At 44.7% G+C, this 20,189-nt stretch overlaps 1 long non-coding RNA gene across 1 annotated transcript; it reads right to left on the reverse strand.

Moving 5' to 3' along the window:
• Window positions 1-4,496: 4,496 nt before the first annotated feature.
• Window positions 4,497-19,316, reverse strand: LOC144166361 (uncharacterized). Its single transcript, XR_013321659.1, has 5 exons — window positions 19,114-19,316; window positions 18,253-18,304; window positions 14,034-14,184; window positions 8,036-8,128; window positions 4,497-4,624 (listed from the first exon to the last, which is right to left on the reverse strand). It is a non-coding gene; the product is annotated as an uncharacterized LOC144166361 (long non-coding RNA).
• Between the last annotated feature and the right edge of the window lie 873 nt (window positions 19,317-20,189).

Genomic DNA, 20,189 nt, shown 5'->3' on the forward strand with positions numbered 1-20,189 from the left:
CTGTAACTAGTTAAGTGTAACCTTCACGTTTTGCAAATAATTATATTTCATTACTATAAAATTTCTCATAACATACCAGCCATAAGAAAACCATGGCAGTGAAAGAGTTAAGCGCCTTTTAATAGTTAAGCGCCGAACTGCTGACAAAATTTTGCATTCCACGAAAGCCTGTGGTGAGCAACATCGATGCAGCCCTCAATGATTTCTTGAACCATAAGCAGCTCCTTCGTACTCACATATCTGTCAAATGATTGCTTTCAGCTACGCACCTTGCCGCATTGAAGGATCCCTGCTGGGTAGCGCTTAAGAACCACAGACCTAGAAGCACAATACAATTTGAGAGAAATGCCTGGGCTGAACTCACGCACTGTTGAGTGATGCCAGCGTGTCCCAGCAGGAAGTGCTTGGGCATCAATTATTCGTTTTTTAAACTACGAAACTTTGGGCACTTCATAGCTGAGCGCCTTCATTATGTGGGCCTTATTCACCCTATAGTTCCCGAGCCCACCTGACACACGCAGTCCATCGGTATCACTAGCCTTCATTAGGGGCTGTGGTGTGCGAGTAGAAGCTCCTCCATGGCATTGCTTGCCTTCTCAAGCTGGATAATTGACTATAAATCCTGAGTTGAGTGCGGGCTAATAGTATTCCTTGTTTGTTTCTGTGTGGCCTGCGGTTTTCGGATAATGATACCTTGCAAACCTGCTTAACTTAATGCACTATTTACAACGATGCAGATGCGTCTAAACACAAACCCCACACTCTCCGCAAGCTACTTCCGAAGGAATCATGTGTAGCTTTTTCGCAAATACTTCGGGGGTGCCTCCTGTACAAGTTATTTTTTAATCTACCACGGGTGTCCATCCCAATGTAGTGGGCACGACGTTGCGCAGCACACATTAAATTTGGACTTCGATCCACAGCCGCGGACAGTTCTGGATAGACACGCTACACACGCTTGCCCCGGTGTTAAAAACCATTGCGTCATGTAAAATAAAGAGTAGACCTGTACTAACGTGCCATTATCATACACAAGGTCTAGCTTGAGCATGATTTGATGCTGACTGTCGCGAAAACTGAACCGGTAAATCCAGCATGCTCAACAGGATCACCTAAGCCTTTAGAGCAAATAGGGGGGGAGGTCTAGTGAACTACTGATCCCCAAATAACCAAACCAAAATAACTCCATACAACTACTCATTGTCAAAAAACGCGTACTTACCCTACTACAAACGACGTTTCCAACGCAAAATCTTTCTTTACTGCAGTCTTCAGCTTGCGAACAGCACACTTTGTTCGGATGCAACGTTATCCATCACTTATGCCGCGTCAAAGAGACGGGGATGATCGTAATACCTACGTTCTACTTGTCCTTGTGTGTCCAACACACGTGTGTGTCGCAAGAGCAGACATCACCTGATGAAATTTCTATAAAGATGACTTAATAGAAAAATCGAGGTGTAAAACAGAAAAAAACGCGCCAGCAACAGAGAGTGCATACATACAAACATACAAAGTGCGAGGTAATTTCCAGACTCAATCAATAACAGCTTGGTTTCAAAAGAAAGTCGTGTTCGTAATGTAATATTGGTAATAATCGTTCTGGTCTTAATAGGATTAAATCTTACAATTGAGATTTTTGGATGCAATTGTAAATACATACGAAATTACTTTGCGAAATTTCCGATGATGTTCAAGAAGTTGACTTTTTATTTAATGATTCACAGTAGTTTCTTCAGGGCGAGAACTAACTTTTTCACTCTATAATTAGGAAGGGGGTTGCAAGCGGTTACACCGGTAAAAGTAAGGGAGAGAACGATAAAACTCTCGGTGCAAAAAAACGTTTTCACGGCCATTCGAACCATGGCCTATCCAGGCGAAATCAGGAATGTCGAGCATTTTTCTACTGAGCTATCGCACAGAGTGTGAATATTTACAAGACGTTGTTACACTTAATTTCGCCCTCGGTGAATATTCAAGATACCAAGGCGCTGGACTGGGCAAGTTGGTACATGTTCGCAGCTTCTTCCCGTCGTTTTCTTCTGTGTCCTGTGTTTTCCGCTGGTTTTTTATTCCAATCGGTGAATATTGTCGCTTGTGAGAAATATGGCAGCTATAATGCTTTTTTTATGCACCGATGTGGCACACAAGGCCTAATACACTTGTTCTACAAGTGATTTCGCGAAAACTACCGTACGTACTCAAGAAAAGGTTTCGCAGATCATCGGCGATTTCTGCTCTGCAAGCCGCGGTACCCACTTTTGAAATGTAATATGCATCGCTGGCCTTGATAACCCTTATTTGTCACGCACCGTTCTTGCAGACAAGCCGCATCAGGCTATTTATTACTACAAGCGATGCCACTCCTGGCACGTCAAGCGCGGGAAACCGATTGGGCAAGACGTCCGCTGACAGCAGTGCAGACCTGTGATATCCCGTAAGGTGTGTGGAGATGTTACAAAAGCCACCAAAGCAGCCCTCCACGAATACGGAGATGAAATTCTCGTTGGTTCAACTGCTACAAAGGCAGCCACAATTGCCACAATTCTTGATTTTGTTTATGGCTTTCTACCATTTTTTGCTGTCAGGCATGACTTAATTGCTGCACCTGATTCACACGCCGCCTTACAAATATATACTTAGCTGTAGAGACCACAAACAAGCAGCTACTTTCAACAATACCGTTGTTTCATTTGGCAGCTACGCGAAGAAGTGTGAGCTAATGAACGTGCAGTGCGAAAAATTAAAAGTTCCTTCTATACTGCCGCGACTGAAGCAATTTCACTGCTAATGTATAATAACGAAATTGAAATGGAAAATACACGATGTAACCTGCTGATGTTACAAGGAACCATTTGACCACTTGGAAAATCATAAATAGATGACAATATTGACCACCATCATAGCAGGTGCTCTGTACCTGCTAGCAGCATAAAAAAACAATTGGTATTGTTGAAAAAAGTCATGTATACTTGCCCTCTAAGACATCTGTATCGTCAATTCACTTTGCCATAAAAGAAAAGCAACAAAGGCTGCAGCAATGAACAACTGTGCATGGTATGGTATGAGCCGAAACGTATCTTTAAATGGCGTCTGAATACTCAGAACACAAACTTCCACGTCCAGCCTCTTCGTTGTTGGAAATGCCACCGTGTGCGGTGGTATGCAGTAAAATACTTCACAGGGAACATATAGGGCGCGCTGCAAGCCGTTGTCGACGCGACAGAACACCAGCTGGAAGGCATCGTACTGAGATGTTCGCCGAGCAATTCGGAGCTCCTAATACTCCCACCCACCAACCGCAGAGGCAAGGCCAGGCAACGCACAATATGAAAGATTCGAATCATGACAAAATCCGGCAACGTGATCCCGGACGTCAAGAAAATCAGGATCCTGTGCTTGGTCTTCGAAAAGCACGGAAGAAATGCCGTAACCATTGCCCGTCTCACAGCAAAAGCGGCCAACACGACACGACTCCTTAAACGAGTCATGTCCTGGAAGGTAAGCATGAGAGAGGGGAGCCTAATCAGACTCTTAAAATCCTTCATAATCAGCCACATCAGGTACGTTGCAGCCTACAACAGATAGCTGCAACACCAATGCCTTCGCGGCGTTCGTAATCCAGGCGTCGACCGGTGCCCCGAGGATGACAGCGAGCGTGATGAACACCAGAGCAGAACAAGTGGGGGAGGTGGCCATCGCCAACAAGACTGCCACACAGTGCTGAGTGACTCGAGACGGGCGGGCGAAACTTCGCCAAAGGCCAAATCTGCAGGGAGGCCGAGCATGTATTGCGAGCGGCCAAACGGCAAGGCAGTAACCCAAGCAGCACAAGCCTGTACGGCTTATAATCAGCCTAGGAACTTCAGCAGGGTAATTTCTGCTCGGCCTTTCTCCAGTCAAAGTGTAAAGCGCGCACTCAAAGGTGGGCCTTTGCGGTGTGTTTAAAGTTGACTGCTGTACACCCAATGGCCACTCTCCTTTTACCAATTCATTGCAGAGGGGTCCACAACAGTCTCCGGCCGTACAGCTTTGCCGCAGATCAGCCGTTAACTTTTGCCAATGGCTGGCTGATGAACCTTTGCCCGAGGCCGGCTGTTTAACTTTTGCAGGAGGTCAGCTGTTGACCTTATGCCGATGGTCGGCCGTTGAAATGAGTCTAATCAATGGCCAATAAGCTTTTGCCGAAGTACGGCCAGTCAGCTTCTCCTGGTGAGCGGCTCTTGAACATATTCTGGTGCCTGGCTGTTCAACTTTAGCTATATACTAGCCGTTCAACCATAGTAGACATTCTGCCATTTACATCCCGGCTCTCCAACCCCAGCAGCTCGAATTGCGCACATGGGTTCCTAAAAACGGGACATGCTGTAAGTTCGTACTGCATGCATAAGCATTTGTGCCCTTTTAAAGAGCACTGTTTGCCCTTTTCAGGGACAAATGTAATGATTTACAAAGCCTGTGGTGATTAGGTTTTTTGACTTAATTTATTTTGCTCAGTTCATACTGTCCAGTGTCTTCCGCTTCGTGGGGCCGCCATCCCGGTCACCGGCGGAGTATAGCCATTTCTTAATAACACCTGCCACAGAGACCTTGTTTGCGTCGGGGTACCTGGGCTGTATTGACACTGAAAGAAAATTGAAAACAGACAAATAAGTAATATACTACACTGTAAAAATATCCACAATTCCCTTCCTGAAAAAAAAATTCAATTGATTGATTATGAGGTTTAACACGCCGAAACTACGCAGGTTATGAGGTGCGCCGTAGCGGAGGGCTCCGGATTAATTTCGACCACCTGGGGATCTTTCACGTGCCGAAATCTCAACACATGGGCGTCTTTGTTTTTCGCCTCCGTCAGAAAAACGGCCACCATGGCTGGGATTGAACCCGTGACCTTCAGCACAGCAGCACAACGCCTTAGCCACTACGCTACCGCGGCGGGTGAAAAAAAAAGTATTACAAGCTTGCTTAATGCAATGGTATGACGTTAGCAATGACATCAGCGTTCCGCGCATAACTTTCGCGAGGCTGTTTGCGACAGCAAAGCCACGCCTTTTCTAGCCTTCAGATCGTTTTCGCGGGTCTACACCAAGTTTCCCGCAGCAGACTACTTCGATGGCGAGTCCGCAGGGATGAAAAACCCCGGGACATTCGTTTCCCTCTCGGAACGCGCTTCGTCGTGCCGCGCTCATGTTAAACTTGCTCGTCGCAGTTCCGGGCAAATACTACGGCGTCGTCGAGGTAGACTAGGAAGGTGTGCCATTTTCTGAGGCTTCCCCTCAGCTGCACTGGTCACTGCTGTTTGCAATAGCAAAGCCACGCCTCAATCTTGTTCATAATGTTTTTAAGTCCACATTCTATGAAAAAAATTCTACATGCACAAAAAGAATGATCAAAGCGGTGCAGATATGAGAAAGTTATTCTATTTTTTAGTCTAAAAATACAAGCACATGCAGTACTGGCAACGTCACACTTGAGGCCTCCGGATATGATGACAAAGAGCGGCGGCCCTACAGTTGGCTCAGCTTGAAAGTGTATATGCTATTATTTTGACCAAACGAGCCTAAATGTTGCCTTACTGCTTGTTTTTTTTAAAGTAAGCATAAAAGCTTAACCGTGGGCTCAAAGAATACAAAAATCTATAGAGACAGTAACAGAGAGCCTATGGCTCCGCTTCGAGCACGTGTGCCTTTCCATGGCGTGTTACGATGCACCACTGTTGACACCGCCTGGCGTCCGCGCGCATCGCCGAAATACACGCGAACACGCGAACTCGTTCCTTCGCGCGCCATATGCTGATGTCTATTCACGGCAGATATTGGCATCGATGGTAGAGGAGGCGTGGTCAGGGAGCATAGCAAAAGTGGACGGCAGCTCCCAGGTTATCAGTCCGTCTCCAAGTCTGGGGACATGTTTTAGCACTGGGAAATGCTGTTCCGTTCACTAAAAAATAGCAACATTTTTTTTTCTCTAGCAGTGATTGGCTGCCTTGAGACAAATTGAACCAAACTGTTTTTGTTGGCAAGCTATTATCTCTTGGAGACAGATATAATTCTAGTGGCACATTCTGTACTTCGCTACCTTTGCTTGCGTCGTAGAGATTGCGATCGCGTGATGCTTGTCATGAGGTAAATATGGAAGCTCTAGCTATATTGCTTCTAGTATTAGCAAGATGGGGGTTGTCTGCAAGATTGGTGCGTGAGACACAAGCATTCTCACTGCCAGAATTTCTCAAACATGACAAGAAACGGACACACCTGGCAATATTTGTTGACTATATAGCTCTGTGCTCATTTTTTGCAAGCCTCACAGCTTGTGTATATGGTCGAGAGGTAAGAAGCTGGAGTACTGTTTTGAAAGTCAGTGGTTCTAATCCCGCGTTTTTTTTTTTTTTTTTGCTGTGAGCGTTCTATAAGGTTTTTTTTTACCAGAATATGCAGCTGTTTCTTTAACTTCTCTTTGAACCCACAAGTGACGTTCACATGAAACCTCAATAGCAAGGCAGCGCTGAACATGGCTTCACACTAAATTAAAGAGAGGTAAAGATGGTACAGAGTTCAGACAAAGAGGCATAGCAACACCCATCGACGCAGCGGCAGGCACGTCACTTTGCTGGTCTCGTGTGGCTGCTTGTCCTCTCCTACTTGCCGGCACGGTACCACCGAACGACAGCGTCAAGAAGCGCGGAAAGGAGCTTCCCAGGTCAGGCCACCATGGGCTTAAAACTTCCAGGACGTATTTTTTGCCGCCCTCATTTGTCCCGCCATATGACATTGGGGTCAGTAAGAAAGTGAGCAGCGGATTTCCAGTTTTCGAGAAGAGGGCAGTGCTCTATTTGCTTGTATTTTTAAATTTAAAATTAAACAACTTTTTTATTTCTACACGGATCTTGGCATTTTTTTTTGTTTTGCATCTATCTCTGCACGACACTAAGAACAGATGTAGTGCCCAAAAAGTACCTGAAAGAAATGTGCTCTGCTCGAGAAATTCACGAGGGACAAATCCACACACACAAAAAGGAAGCAGACAAAATGAGATTTGACGGACTAGCAATTGAATTTGAATCATGAGTGATAGAAAGATTCCACTTTCCTGCAAAATGTCTTATACAGGCAATTGGGGCATTGCCTTAATTAAAGGTTTAAAGAGCACCCTGCGCAATGAGTTGAGAGGGAATGATTATGTGCGATCTTGCATCGCACGTACCTTCCATCATAGCGAACATATTTTCATGATTCTTGTCGGAGGTGATTGCTGGGACGATAGACTTTACCCCAAAATACATTACGAGTAGTCGAGGGAAAGTGCTGCGGGTCCCTTCGATAGGCAAGGGTGCGAGAAAAAGCCCACCAATGCCTACGCAAGATGCTGTGTAGGGACATTGCTGATGAGATACCTCTTTCATGTGGAAAGGTCTGCATTGGGCACACTGAAAGGTGTGTGAACGTGCGATTGCGTGAACATGAACATAACCTCTCAGTTGAGAACTGCACAAGTGGGCATAACCCCATCCATAGCTCTGCAAGCGCATACATGACGCGCTTAAAAAGCAAGTGAAAATTGTCCAGGTGCAGTGAGATACAGGAAGCTTACCACATAGGAAAGAACGGATTTGATTGTGTCAGTGACATTTCAACGGGTCTTCATATGAAAGAGCGTATTTATTAGGCTGTGAACTTTCCTTATCACAATTTTTTTTGCATGCAAGTGGATCCACGTAACTGTGGCCTGCAATTATGTGTTCTTACGCTGCCTAAAAGTTAGTTGCTAGTCATTGCCTGTTCTCACCAGCTACTTTCTGTGATTGTCAATATTTCGCGCCAAGTTCTAGTATCGTTAAGATGCACCAACTCGCCAAACACGTCTTTCTAAGCTTGAAAGAAGGGATGAAATAACCTAAAACACAAAGCAATCACACTGTGCTTCACGGCTATGCTAAAGAACCCACCAATAACTATTAACAGCAGGTATTATCTAAAGCCTAATAAACTGCATGTCAATATCCTCGATTTTAAGATGCAGAAATCCCACAAACCTTGTGAGATTAGCAGCAGTGACGCACATATTTCGCCCACTCTTATCCACAGCGTTTGTGGCAGGATCAGTAGTAAGGAGCTTATGCCAGGCACTGAAAAAAAAAACAAGACCACACATAATTTACGGTACTTTGAAAATGAAAAATGGACAAGCAACCAAAACGAATAGAAAACCTGGCAAGCATTTTGAATGCTTGAGCGGGGTCACAAACTGTTACAAAATTGTAAAAACAATTCTTTCTTAAGATCTTTGCAGCAGCCATAAAAATTTTGGAATTTGTTAGCACCAGGAAATTAGTCTGTAAACAGGTCCTCTGACACAGGGGTTCCCTCCCACAAGTGTTGCAACGTAATGAGAGCATGCTTGTCAATCTTCCCACGAAAACCTGCCTTGAGTTGTTCGCAACACCCAGAAAGTTTCCTAGATGCCACCCATCTCTGTCACAAATGAAAGCATCTAGAACTGACAACCTTAGGTTGTCCAGTGCTTCATGTTCAGACGATATACGAAAATGCTATAAGTCAGGGGTTGGCAACCCGCAGCCGATGGGGCAGTATTATGTGGCCCCCGGCACAATGGTAGACCCCTTCTCCTCTGTCACTTTCTACCTGAAGGCCGACATGGCAGTTTTGACCTCAACTGGCATGAAAGCTCGTGACATTCATGCTGGAAATAAACATGATAAGGATTGCTATTCTAGTTTTGTACACTGCTTTCAATTTCCTCCCCAAAATTTATTTGCCTGCAAAGCCCCCCTCCCCTCCCAACCAATGTGCCCTCCGGCCCCCTCCGTGTCCATTGCATTAACTCTTTCGCTACCGCCGGAAAATTGACTAATTTTAGGGGTCCAAGAAAACATTTTTTTCCTGCTAAAAAATTGGTTAGGCACTAATTGCAGGAACACAAAATGCAGATTATTTAACGGCCTTCCCAATAACACCAGTTTTTTAAAGGTTTTTATATATCATAGTTGTGAAAAAAAAAATATCAAAATCAAAATTTTTGTCAAGTTGTCGAAAAAAATGATGAAAAAGGAGTTGTGTTTATCAAACCACCGGTAGTAGAAAAAAAATAGAATATACATTTTGTAGGGAAACATTTCAAAAACACGCCCTAGAAAAAATGTCGACTTGCGCGGAACAGTTTGTCAGATATAAAAAACAAATGTTAGCATGCACGGTGCTCGTGTCATGCGGTGAAGCCCAACCTCCAATTCAAAATGTGCAATTTCGGGTGGTTTCCTGGAATAAACGTGGCGGTTTGTCATTATCAGAGGCACCAATTTGCACCCACATAACGTAAAAAAAAACATGTCAATGGCTGACTTTTCATTTACAGCGAGCACAATATTTGGGACTAGCACGCGATGCAGAAAAAACATGCATGAAGTTTAAAACGGAACGCCGTGGCTGATGCTTGTTGTCGTTCACGGTCAGTTATCTCTCAAAACATAAAGCTGAGCTTCATTATCATTTTCTTACTCGAAATTGTAGCCTTGCTCGCAAAAACAAGGTACGATGAGCTAGAATCGTGCCCTGCGATCTTTGGCCGAGTAGCAGTTGCGCGATGAAAAAGATCAGCACAACGAGCCTTCTCTATTGCAGCGCTACCTAACATTTTTCAAATGAAACAGTACAAAAACTTATCGTTATCGGAGACTCCATCCAAATAGACAGTTCAACTAAACAGCAACATTAGACACCGGGATATACCCTCGCATGGAAACGAAACTGGAAGTCGAACAGCTGGCAGTGTAAGGCCTGTTTGAAGCGCTGTCCTCAGCGGAACAAATATCTGGCGACTGGGTGTGATCTTTTGACTTTCATCTGAAGTTCTTATCGCAGAAATCGGGTTAGGGGGGGGGGGGGGGGGAATCAGGAGCGCCGTGCTCTGTTCGAGGATCAGTCACGGACGCTCCAGGCGCCATGGCAGGTAGCGTTGAAGTTGGGTAGTAACTGCGTAGTAGCGCTAAATATGAATTTCGCGATGCAGAAACAAAACCGAAGTAACTGTAGTTGCGTTTAACGGTGGTTACTAAATTTTAACTGCGGTTATCGCAAACTGCGGTTTCGGCTGTTACATGGGAAATTCCAAGTGTGTCGACAGCGGTCACTTGGTTGCGAGCGTAACAAAAATAAAGTAACAAACTTTTAACCTCACGATAAAAACCAAAGGCGAAACAGTGTAGACAAAAAATATCGTTAAACAGTTGCTTCAGACCCAAACGCGACTCACTCGCGCACGGCGAAAAAGGGGCTTCCCCATCAGCTCGCGACCGGCTTGTTCTCGGGTCGGTTTGGTGTTGGGAACTTGGGATCGCGGTCGATATTTGACCGGCGCTATCTCTACAACTGCGAATTACAATACATAGCACAATTTTTAACCTTTATAATATCCACTTTGCCGCATGTGGAACTTCTTTTCCGCGATCAGATTGATTTCGAAGAGGGGCGACAAGCTGTTGCTGCCGTGGTCTGGGCTGGTTCGAGCCGCTTTCAGTGCCGTGCGGACAGAAACGCCGGCATGTTTGCAGGAACGGCCGACGTGCGCACGGATCGTTTCTGAGCGCTGAAAACGCTTCATGATTGCCTGCTTTGTCTATTTTTTTTGGCAAACGATCAGCGGAATTTACAAATTTAGGCTTTTCTCATAGTTGATCGGGTGGACCGGGAAACGAGCTGCTGCTCACGCGCGGTCGTGCCGACTGCGAGAGCGACGCAAAGAGCACAAGCTCCTCTTGGGGGCAGCTTCGGGGGCTCCCGCTATTTGAGGCCTTCGTCTTCTGCGAACGCCAGGTGATTTTTTTCGCCTACGCTGATGCGCCGCCACTTGTGTGCAAACTGACTTGTGCGATTTTTGAACACTGTGGCAGCGGCAACTGCAGTTAGCGTAACCGAACTGAGGTGGACAAGCTCAGATTGCGTTAACCATGGTTAGCGGGGTAACTGTGCCCGTGTAACTAGGGTATAAGTGTCCCAGTCCACTGCAGGAAACTAGCAGGCGAGTTTTACTCATTACATAACCAACTGAAGTGTGTGTTAAAAGAGGCCATTTCAATCTCTCATTTGGAAAAACAAAGCCCATGAAATGTGTATTTTGAGAACACTTACTGATACAGTTCTGTCATTATTAAGCATCATACTACATTTCCCCCCCTGTAACTTTATCAAATTAAAGCAGTGCATCTCAGCCGTGCTGCAGTACATTAGCATTTATTTGAATAATCACTAAGATCAAAAAGCCTCATAGCAGCCACTGAGTAAAAATGTTTGTGCGAATGACGGGAAAGGAATGCTTCTATCATGAAAATACAAAACCTGGACCTCGTTACATTATTGCACTTTTTACAGCCTACATACCATTGGCTTTATTTCAGTTGTCTCAATTACGGCATAGTACCGCATTTCCTCTTTAGTCTTGTGTAATAAAGCGAGGATATTGCAAGAAGCACACACCGCAAAATTCTGCGCATAGGTGTCCTCGCAATGTTGAACCTCAAAAAAAAAAAAAAGAAAGAAAAGAAAAGCACACGCAATAGGAAAACAAACAGGCCCAATTTTTTTGCACTACGGCTATGAATGGTCAGTTGCCTAGATTGTAAAACTCTGCTGCCCCAATATTGTTGAGGCCACGGAAATGGCAGGGAACAAACTCAGTACGCTCGCACGAGCTTTGCAGCCACAGAAATTGCAGTGTGCAGTCGTAGTTGACAAGAAAGATGCCAAAAAAGGTGCGTATGTGTGTGTAGGGGGGGGGGGGGGGTGAGGAGGGGGCATCAGTAGTTGCTCAGTAAAGCCACCAGCGGTTGTCTTGCAACTAAAGGTAGAAAAACTATTTTCTTCAAAAAAAAATGTGTGAATGCATTTGACTACTCACTGTTTAGCCTTACAGAACTTTCCAAGCTCACTGACGACTTATTTATAAGAGGTTTACAGCACTGTAGAAAGCCACGGCTTCTTTCTTAATAACTACGACTGCTCTAAAATTACAGCCAGGCTGCATTCTGAACTTTTCTACCAGAAATACTGTTTTGCAAAGAACAAACTATTTGCCGGAGTGTTTCACTCGGCATCATCTTTACTGCTTTCAAAACAGCGGTTTATTTGTACTGCAGAAACGGCTTCCTCGAATGTTTCTTTTTTTATATTAGCTTTCTAAGGAAGGTTTGCAACCTCCATTTAAAGGTTAGCAGTGTACTGTGTTCACAATGGAAAAAAAAAACAGTCGACAATATTCACGTCTTTGCTGCGGTGCTTACAGGATAGCGGCGGCCCATGCACTAGCCCAAAGCTGGGAAGCATGCACGCACCACCGTGTGCAAGCAAAATACCTACAAGCTCCTAGAGCAAAATCTTCTGAGCAATGTCATCACATCTAAAAATACTTTTTTCCTTTCGTGCAAGAAAATGCACTACAATTTCCTACTATCTTAACTGGACCTTTACAAACCGATACCTACCTCGACATCTTAGAAGCCCTTGATTGAGGTCTGCGTTGTGATAATTGCTTAACGTTATCTACCTCAGCACTCATTCGTTACTTCAGGCACCCCTGTCTCCAGGGACCTGCCAGGAGAAATGCACACATGGCTTTTTCCACATCGGCATAGTGAATGGCAAAAAAGCAGCTGCCTCTTGAGCTAGTGCCGCAGCACTGACAGGAACATTGTCAGCTTGTTCTATTCCACGGTTATTAACACAGTAAGCTTCTAGCCAACAACAGAGGTTAGAAACTTGCACAGGATACTAAAAAAACTGAGCAAGCCTTGTCTATACAGTACAAGAACTTCTGAACTTGTGCTTGGTTGCTGCAGTGAAGTTTCTGAGGAAGCATAAATAAATGCTGCTTAAAAGACAATAAAGACGAATTTATGTTGAATTTACATTGGGAATATTTAGTTCTTTGTATGATTATAATTTATGTTTCATCCAGCTGCCCCCAAGTAAGGCAGTTTTTAAGCGCAGACTCGATTTCAGAGCACACATCGTGAACTTGTGCGAGAAGCTGCATCTTTCATGGTTTTCGATAATGCTATGAACTTTCTAAAAATAAAGCACCGGTGAGGTTAGATAGTGCCATTACCATCAAACAGTGCTTACTCAATTGCATTCCAGACGATTTGTCTCAGCACCAAGGTTTTGGCAAGTACAATTTTATTCAATGAGTCAGCACCCTACAGCTTAACAGTGCACTAGAGAGCGCACTCATGGTGAGCGAGAACTAACTGCACGGAGGGTTTGCCCATGCTGTGCACAGGCTGCAAATGCACCGTGTCGCATGTTGTCTTATCAGATTCATGGCCTCTGAGTGGTATATTTTGTCATGGCAGTCCTCTCGAATATAACAGCTGTACCCACATTTTTCACTTTTTTTTTTCCTCCAGCATGCAGGTCGGCATGCCTTGAGTGAAAATGTGCAAAGGCTGCTTGTTCGAGCGTCACTGCACAGTTGTTGAGTACATAAAAAAATAACAAACAAGATCGTTTTGCATTAAAAACCATAACTAAGATTTTGGGGGTCCCTGAGGCTTCCGCCAATAGATTATCACACCCAATTGAACATATTTGAATGTAGCACCTTTGCAACAATACGCGCTGTCGTACGCTGTTTTTAGAGCCCAGTTATTGATTCCAATCCCATTATCTATCGCTAATTTTTGTTCCCTACAGGTTAGCAGTGTTCATTTTATAGACGAGAAACAAACAAAATTCAACCCTTTTCTAGTGCTACAGCTCAGCTCTGCCGGGACGGTGAGACACACAGCTAATTCGTAGGGTATAGGAGTCGGGTGCAGCAATTGACTGGAAAAAGTGTGGCACAGAGAAATATAGCTCCACAAACCGCGATTTCGGTGAGAACCATGCACAGCATGGTCCACTTTGCAGCCTGTGTACAGCATACGCAATCCTCGCATGCAACTAGCTTTCACTCGCCTTTAGCCCACTTTCTACTACACTGTTATACTGTGGGTTGCAAACTGTTGAATATGAACTTACCAATTTTCAAATCAGATTAGGTGTCCGAATCAGCCATAAGATACGCAGTCCAATGCGGCTGGTGGCATGTGGCTGGGGCCGTGGCTGCTCCCGCTGTCCCCCGGGAAATGCCTGCACAGCTCCACACCAATCCCGGGCAAATGGCGCCACCCTGAGAAGGTTGGAAAATTGGGGTCTATAGTCAGGGCGCCTACCAAACTGATGCGTCAAAATTTCCCTAGTTTTTCAAAATTTCAATCAGTGCTTCAGCATATTGCCATGAGCAACATGAGTTCATCCATCTCTAGGCAGTCTGAAAACGTCACATGATGCTGTCATGATCAAGTATGCTGATCAAAACAATAGGGGAGGTGAACCAATATCATACATTTCTTAAATTGAATTTAAATAGTTAAATACAAATACGAATGTTACTGTATTTAGTCGATTATAACACGTTTTATTTTTGCAACCTGAAGTCAACCCGCGCGTTACAATCTAACACCGCAACTGAAGTTGCCTAAAATTGCAATGATGCACCCAATTGTCATTAATGGCTACAGTTTTGACCATTTCGCAATCTATGTCAGCAAGATGTGTCAGAGTTGTTCGGGTCCACTACAAGCTAAGACCGACTTTTTCCGTTTCCTTGCTTTTTTTCTGTGGTGGTTGACAGCGTGCGCAACGTTTTTCCTTTGTTTTTGCGCCGTACTTTTGTATTGAGGCATAGGTAACTTTCATTGCCCTCAAGTGTTTCATCAACACCTCTTCAGCTCCCCTTGTTACGGCAACGTGTTGCATTCAGTATGACCCATGCTATTATAATGGCTCAAGAAATCGGGAATTCGGCAGCTCCCCGAAGAGTCAACATCGACCGTCTGTGGATGGCAGCTGCTGCGGGAGCGCCTTTTTACATGAGACCCCTGCCCAAAAAGTTTCCGAGGGCCTTGCTACAGCTGCCACGTCGAATTACAAAAGGGTGTTGCTGATTTTGTCACCAAACAGTGTAACCGCCTTTTGGCGGTCAGTGTTGAGCTGATACAGCTCAAAACAAGTGATATCGCTCAAGAGGACTGTGATTTGGGCGAGTTGGTGAAAGTTCATGATTCACAATCTAGCGCGCGGAAACACGGCACAAAAAAGAAAGAACGAAAAAGAACGAGAGTTAGACAGAACAGCGCTGCTCGACAGATCGCTCGACAGATGGGCTTCCTGCGAAGTTATAAGTGTCAAAGGTGGGCGCCTAGCCCAAGTGTTTGAAAAATAAATGTGCTTTTCCATAATTCCACTGGCCTCACGTGAGTACTTTGGCGGCTCTTCTTTTTTTTTTTTTTGGCACGACAGAAAGTTACCCCTTGAGTTACTTTAGTGGTTTTAATTTTTCTTTCTGGATGCGATGAAGTCACCCCTCACACTACAATCGTGGTCACATTACAATTCAGTAAACACGGTACGTGGTTGTCTTTGGCATTATTATTGGAAGGGCAAAATTCAAAATTAGCATACACTATGTTCTCTGCGCCTTTTTTAGACCGATCTTGATCAGAAGAGCAAGACTATAACCAACAACAAAATGAAATCTTATTTGTGCCCGATCATCAATGAGAGAAGCTTTTGAGGTATTAAAAAATGATGGACTGTTTCAGGTACCCCTGCTTGGTACACAGGGGGGTTGCGGCCAAATCATTAGGGAGCACTGCCTTGCTGCCCCAATATCTACATATAGTAGACCATGCAGGAGCACAAGCCAGCATGGGCTACTTTAGGTAAACCTACCCATCCGTACCTGCTGCAGTGGCTAGGGCATTGCGCTGCTGAGCACGAGGTTGGGGTTCGATTCCCGGCTGCTGCGGCCGCTTTTCTGATGGAGGCGAAAAGCAAAAACGCGCACGTGTACGAGATTTCGGCGCACGTTAAAGATCCCCAGGTGGCCAAAATTAATCCGGAGCCCTTCACTATGGCGCGCCTAATCGCCGGCGTTGCATCAACGCGTTAAACCCCACAATCAATCAATCATCATCATCATCTACCCATCCGTACCATTGATGCATTTTATTTGCCAGGGCTATCAACATTTGCCCCCTCATCCCACCAAAAGGCTCTGATAAAAATCACGTGATTACGTTACGCCGTCGGATTGACTGATTGCAGGGTTTAACACGCTCAAGCTGCACAATGGGCTATGAGGCGTGCAGTAGTGGAGGGCTCAAGATTAATTTTGAGCACCTGGGAAACTTTAACTTATGCTGAATCTCGGGACAAGGGTGTTTTCGCTTTTCGCCTCCATCAGAAAAGCCGCCACCGCGGCCAAGATCAAACCTGCATATATGGGCTCAGCACCCCACCTTAGCCACTGAGCCTAGCTGTGGGTGCATTATGCTGTCAGTGTCTCAAACTTGCGAATACAGTAAATGCTGCTTAGGTACTAACATTACGCTATAGTGCAAAGAACCAAACTTTTGACTGCACCTAATTTACATTGTTTTGGTACAATTTGTTTTTTTCACATCCTTCGCACACTATCTAGACAAATATATGTTCAATATGATGACAAGGCGGTTGATGCCTCGCCAGAATTACCACCCCATCAACATGTGCGGTCACTTTACTGGCCCGAAAGAATCTAAATCGTCAATTCTTATGATTTGAGAAAGCGAACTCATGATCTTGAGTAGCATGTGGCTATGCCTCATTTAAAAACAGAACCCAGCATGTAAACTTTTGTCTGCACACATTTAGAGGCACTAAAGCCATTTTATATAGATGAAAAAAAAATTTAATTAATGAGCAAGAATAAACAAAATATGACAAAGAAATCACAACGGTTCGTTTCGCTTCGACAAAAATCTATTTGGTTGAAATGATTGATTGATTGTAGGGTTTAACGCGCCGACGCAACGCAGGCGATGAGGCGCGCCGTAGTGGAGGGCTCCGGATTAATTTCGACCACCTGAGGATCTTTAACGTGCGCTGAAATCTCATACACAAGGGCATTTTTGCTTTTCGCCTCCACCAGAAAAGCGGCCGCCGCAGCCGGGAATTGAACCCGCGACCTTGTGCTCTGCAGCGCAACGCCTTGCCACTGAGCCACCGCGGCAGGTTATTTGGTTAAAATGAATTTGAACTCACACAACAACTGAGCCTGTGCGCATAATGTAAGCACTGTGCTCACAGCATTTTGAGCAGTCACAGTATGCAGTCGACATAAAGAAATGAAGCATAAAGATGCCTCACTCCAGGTGCCACCAACAGTGCAGCTCAGTAGTATAGACATGATCTTATTTCATAGAAAGGGGTGGGTGAGCTTGAATGCAAAAAAAGCGAAAGAAATTCATTCGACAGATCAACTTACAACTCCAGTTCACAAATAACTTCGGGACCTTGCACGCACAACCAGCATAATTTCCCCAGTTTTTTTTTTATTTTGCTTAACCTGTCGCAAAACAGCGGGCTGATTAACTGACCACTGACAAGGAAGCCATGTAAATTCAGTGCATACATAGCGCCAAAAAATGTCAGGAGTCTGTATTCACAGAAAAGAACAGAGCGTTCCTGTATCTGCAAGAGATTCAGCTTGACTAGCTCACATTCACTGGAAGCATGCAGGCTATGCTGCCAGAAGTGTCTGCTGAGAGCACCATCACTCCACTGGCGCGGCATCCAACATCCAATGCATAGTGCTCAGTGACACGGTAATACAGAAGGGTCCATAGGTATAGAGGGGATATTGTGGCCGATATGCATGCATATATGATATGCTGCTGTCAGTTACCGCTGGTGCAGCTACACAGACCCGAGTTTGGCCCCAGCTCCAGCATTCCAATTACTTCTTGCGGCACTGGGACTGCACCTGCAAGACCTTGTGCTTACTCACATTAAAAGCATTATGACTTAACAGCTGCCCAGCCTCAAGCAGATGTGGAAGGACTCTTCACCCAGAAAACCTGGTTTGCACAGGCACTACATCGTGTGCAAAATAAATATAAAACAGGAATTCACTTTCTGCTTGTATAAAAAGCTACATTCAACATAATTCAAATGTCCTAAACATGCAGAGCACCCTACCGCTGAAAGGGCTACCTACTACTATTATTCCTGTGGTAATGCAAGAATAAACAACTCCCACAAGTTAGCTGGCCATAATTCCTGCTGTAAAGGCCCCACATCACTCAAACGCGTACTTCTAGGTCCAGTTTCTATTTCTGGGTTCCTATATCGGTCACATAAATGCAGTACGTACCTGCTATTGCTTTTCATCTTGCCAGACAGCCCCCGTCCTGAAGCTCCAGCCACTTTTAAATGAAAAGGTTGCAAAGAAAAGCTACATAAGCAGAAACGTCGTTACCTGCCAAAGTTAAAAGCTCACAGTACACTACACATTCCGAGAAGTAAGAACACTCACTCAATGATTGTTTTATTATAAAGCAGTTATGTCAAAAGACCTAACCACAGAATTGATGAAAGGTGCTTAAAACCAATGCTATGTAAGCGTAGATAGCGTTTACAGCAATGTGAAATATACTCCGCCTAGGTGCTCCTGAACTACAAACTGTTTGAAGAAAACAAATAGTTTCCAAAGAAAGAGAACGCGAAAAAGGGTCAGGAAAGGTTTTCAGCCAGTAACAAGACAATAAAAAAATATCAAAACTTTTATTGCCAAGTTAAGCTTTTCAAACTATTTCCGGTTTTCATTTTTCTCAAGGGAAGTTTTACGTCCGATAAGTTAAGCAGTCGCACATGATATTTTGCTTTGTTCAAAGTGGCACAGCTATCGAAATAAAACATAAGCGCGGTGAAACCGCACGGCCGCATATAGAAATAGACCTTATGCGATAAAAACCGCATACGAAACAAAACACATTGATTCCTCACGATGTTATCAAGAGCACCGGCAATTATTTGAAGCTTCCTAAGGCCCTCCGCTGCGCCCACCACCTGTCCGTCAGCAACGCCAGACATATCGAGCAGCACCAGCAACTCGCATTTAGCTTGCACGAACCACAGCGTGAGACTGACGCGGAAACGAGAAATCAAGCCAATAACACGTTTCTGGCACCGAACCTTACTCGCGCTAGAAAAGGTCCAGCAGAAAAGAACTTACCGAACTTCTTTGTCCGGGCACAGGAAAACGCCGCCGTTCTTCGATCGTTTGCCGCTGTATTTCAGCTTATCCTTAACCTCACGTGTTTCCAACGTGGCAAGCAGGCTTTATCCACAAAGGGCGAACACAATTTACGACGGTATATCGCACAAAAAACATGAATAACAACACGGACAATGCGCAACCACGGTCGACCTCGCCGCCAGCACTCCATGGAAAAATTACACCGGGAACGACCGCAGCGGCGAAACGGCCAAATACATGAGCAGAGTTATAACTATATATTTTAATTCAAAGTGATCATACAACATTGCCACATTTTTCAATCTTCAAAGAAATATTTATTGAAAATTGTCATTGCTTTCAGTGCTCACAAGTATTCCAGTTTAAATAGAATCCTGATCGGAAGCGACTGCAGCGCCGACACAAGAGCAGAGTTCACTCTTTGTATTTTCATGCAAAGTGATCACACAACATTGCAAAATTTGTCAATCTTTAAGGAATCATTCATTCAAAATTATTATTGCTTTTTGTGTTCACAAGTATTTCAGTTTTAATAGGCTCCTGATTGCAACTTTCCCGATCGCTGCCTTCTTGCTCCCGGTCTTTTCCGATTGGCTGCCAGTTTTGGCCAGAAGATCTAAGCCAATCAGGCTGTATTTTTGGCGCATGGCAGCGCCCTGAAAAAACCTCGAACGGGGATGATGATGGCGAGTAAAAGTCTTTGAATCGGGGTGGCGGCATGTTCCATTTCACCTGCCGCTATCTCTGGCTCTGATTCCCTGCGCCGTACGCGGTCTCGTGGACTTGTCTCGGTCATAACCAGACAAAGGAAAATTCACGTGTGCCTTACAATGCTTTTCAGCTCGGACAAAATTTGGCGTTCGGCCTGCTTCAGCGCAGGCTTGCACGGGAGTCCTGAATCATTCGGCTCGCGCGTTTGCAGACCGTGATGTTGCATCAATCATTTGAAGGTGTGATCTGAGACTTCAGGGTGCGTAATCATTACCGAGGGAAATCTTTGTCGCAAGTGTCTCTCGCCTTACGCTTTTTCAACCAGTTGGTTGGTAAATCTA

The sequence above is a fragment of the Haemaphysalis longicornis genome, unplaced genomic scaffold (genome assembly GCF_048455015.1).
Source record: "Haemaphysalis longicornis isolate Haplotype H1 unplaced genomic scaffold, Haemaphysalis longicornis Haplotype H1 scaffold_17, whole genome shotgun sequence".
NCBI lineage: Eukaryota > Metazoa > Arthropoda > Arachnida > Ixodida > Ixodidae > Haemaphysalis > Haemaphysalis longicornis.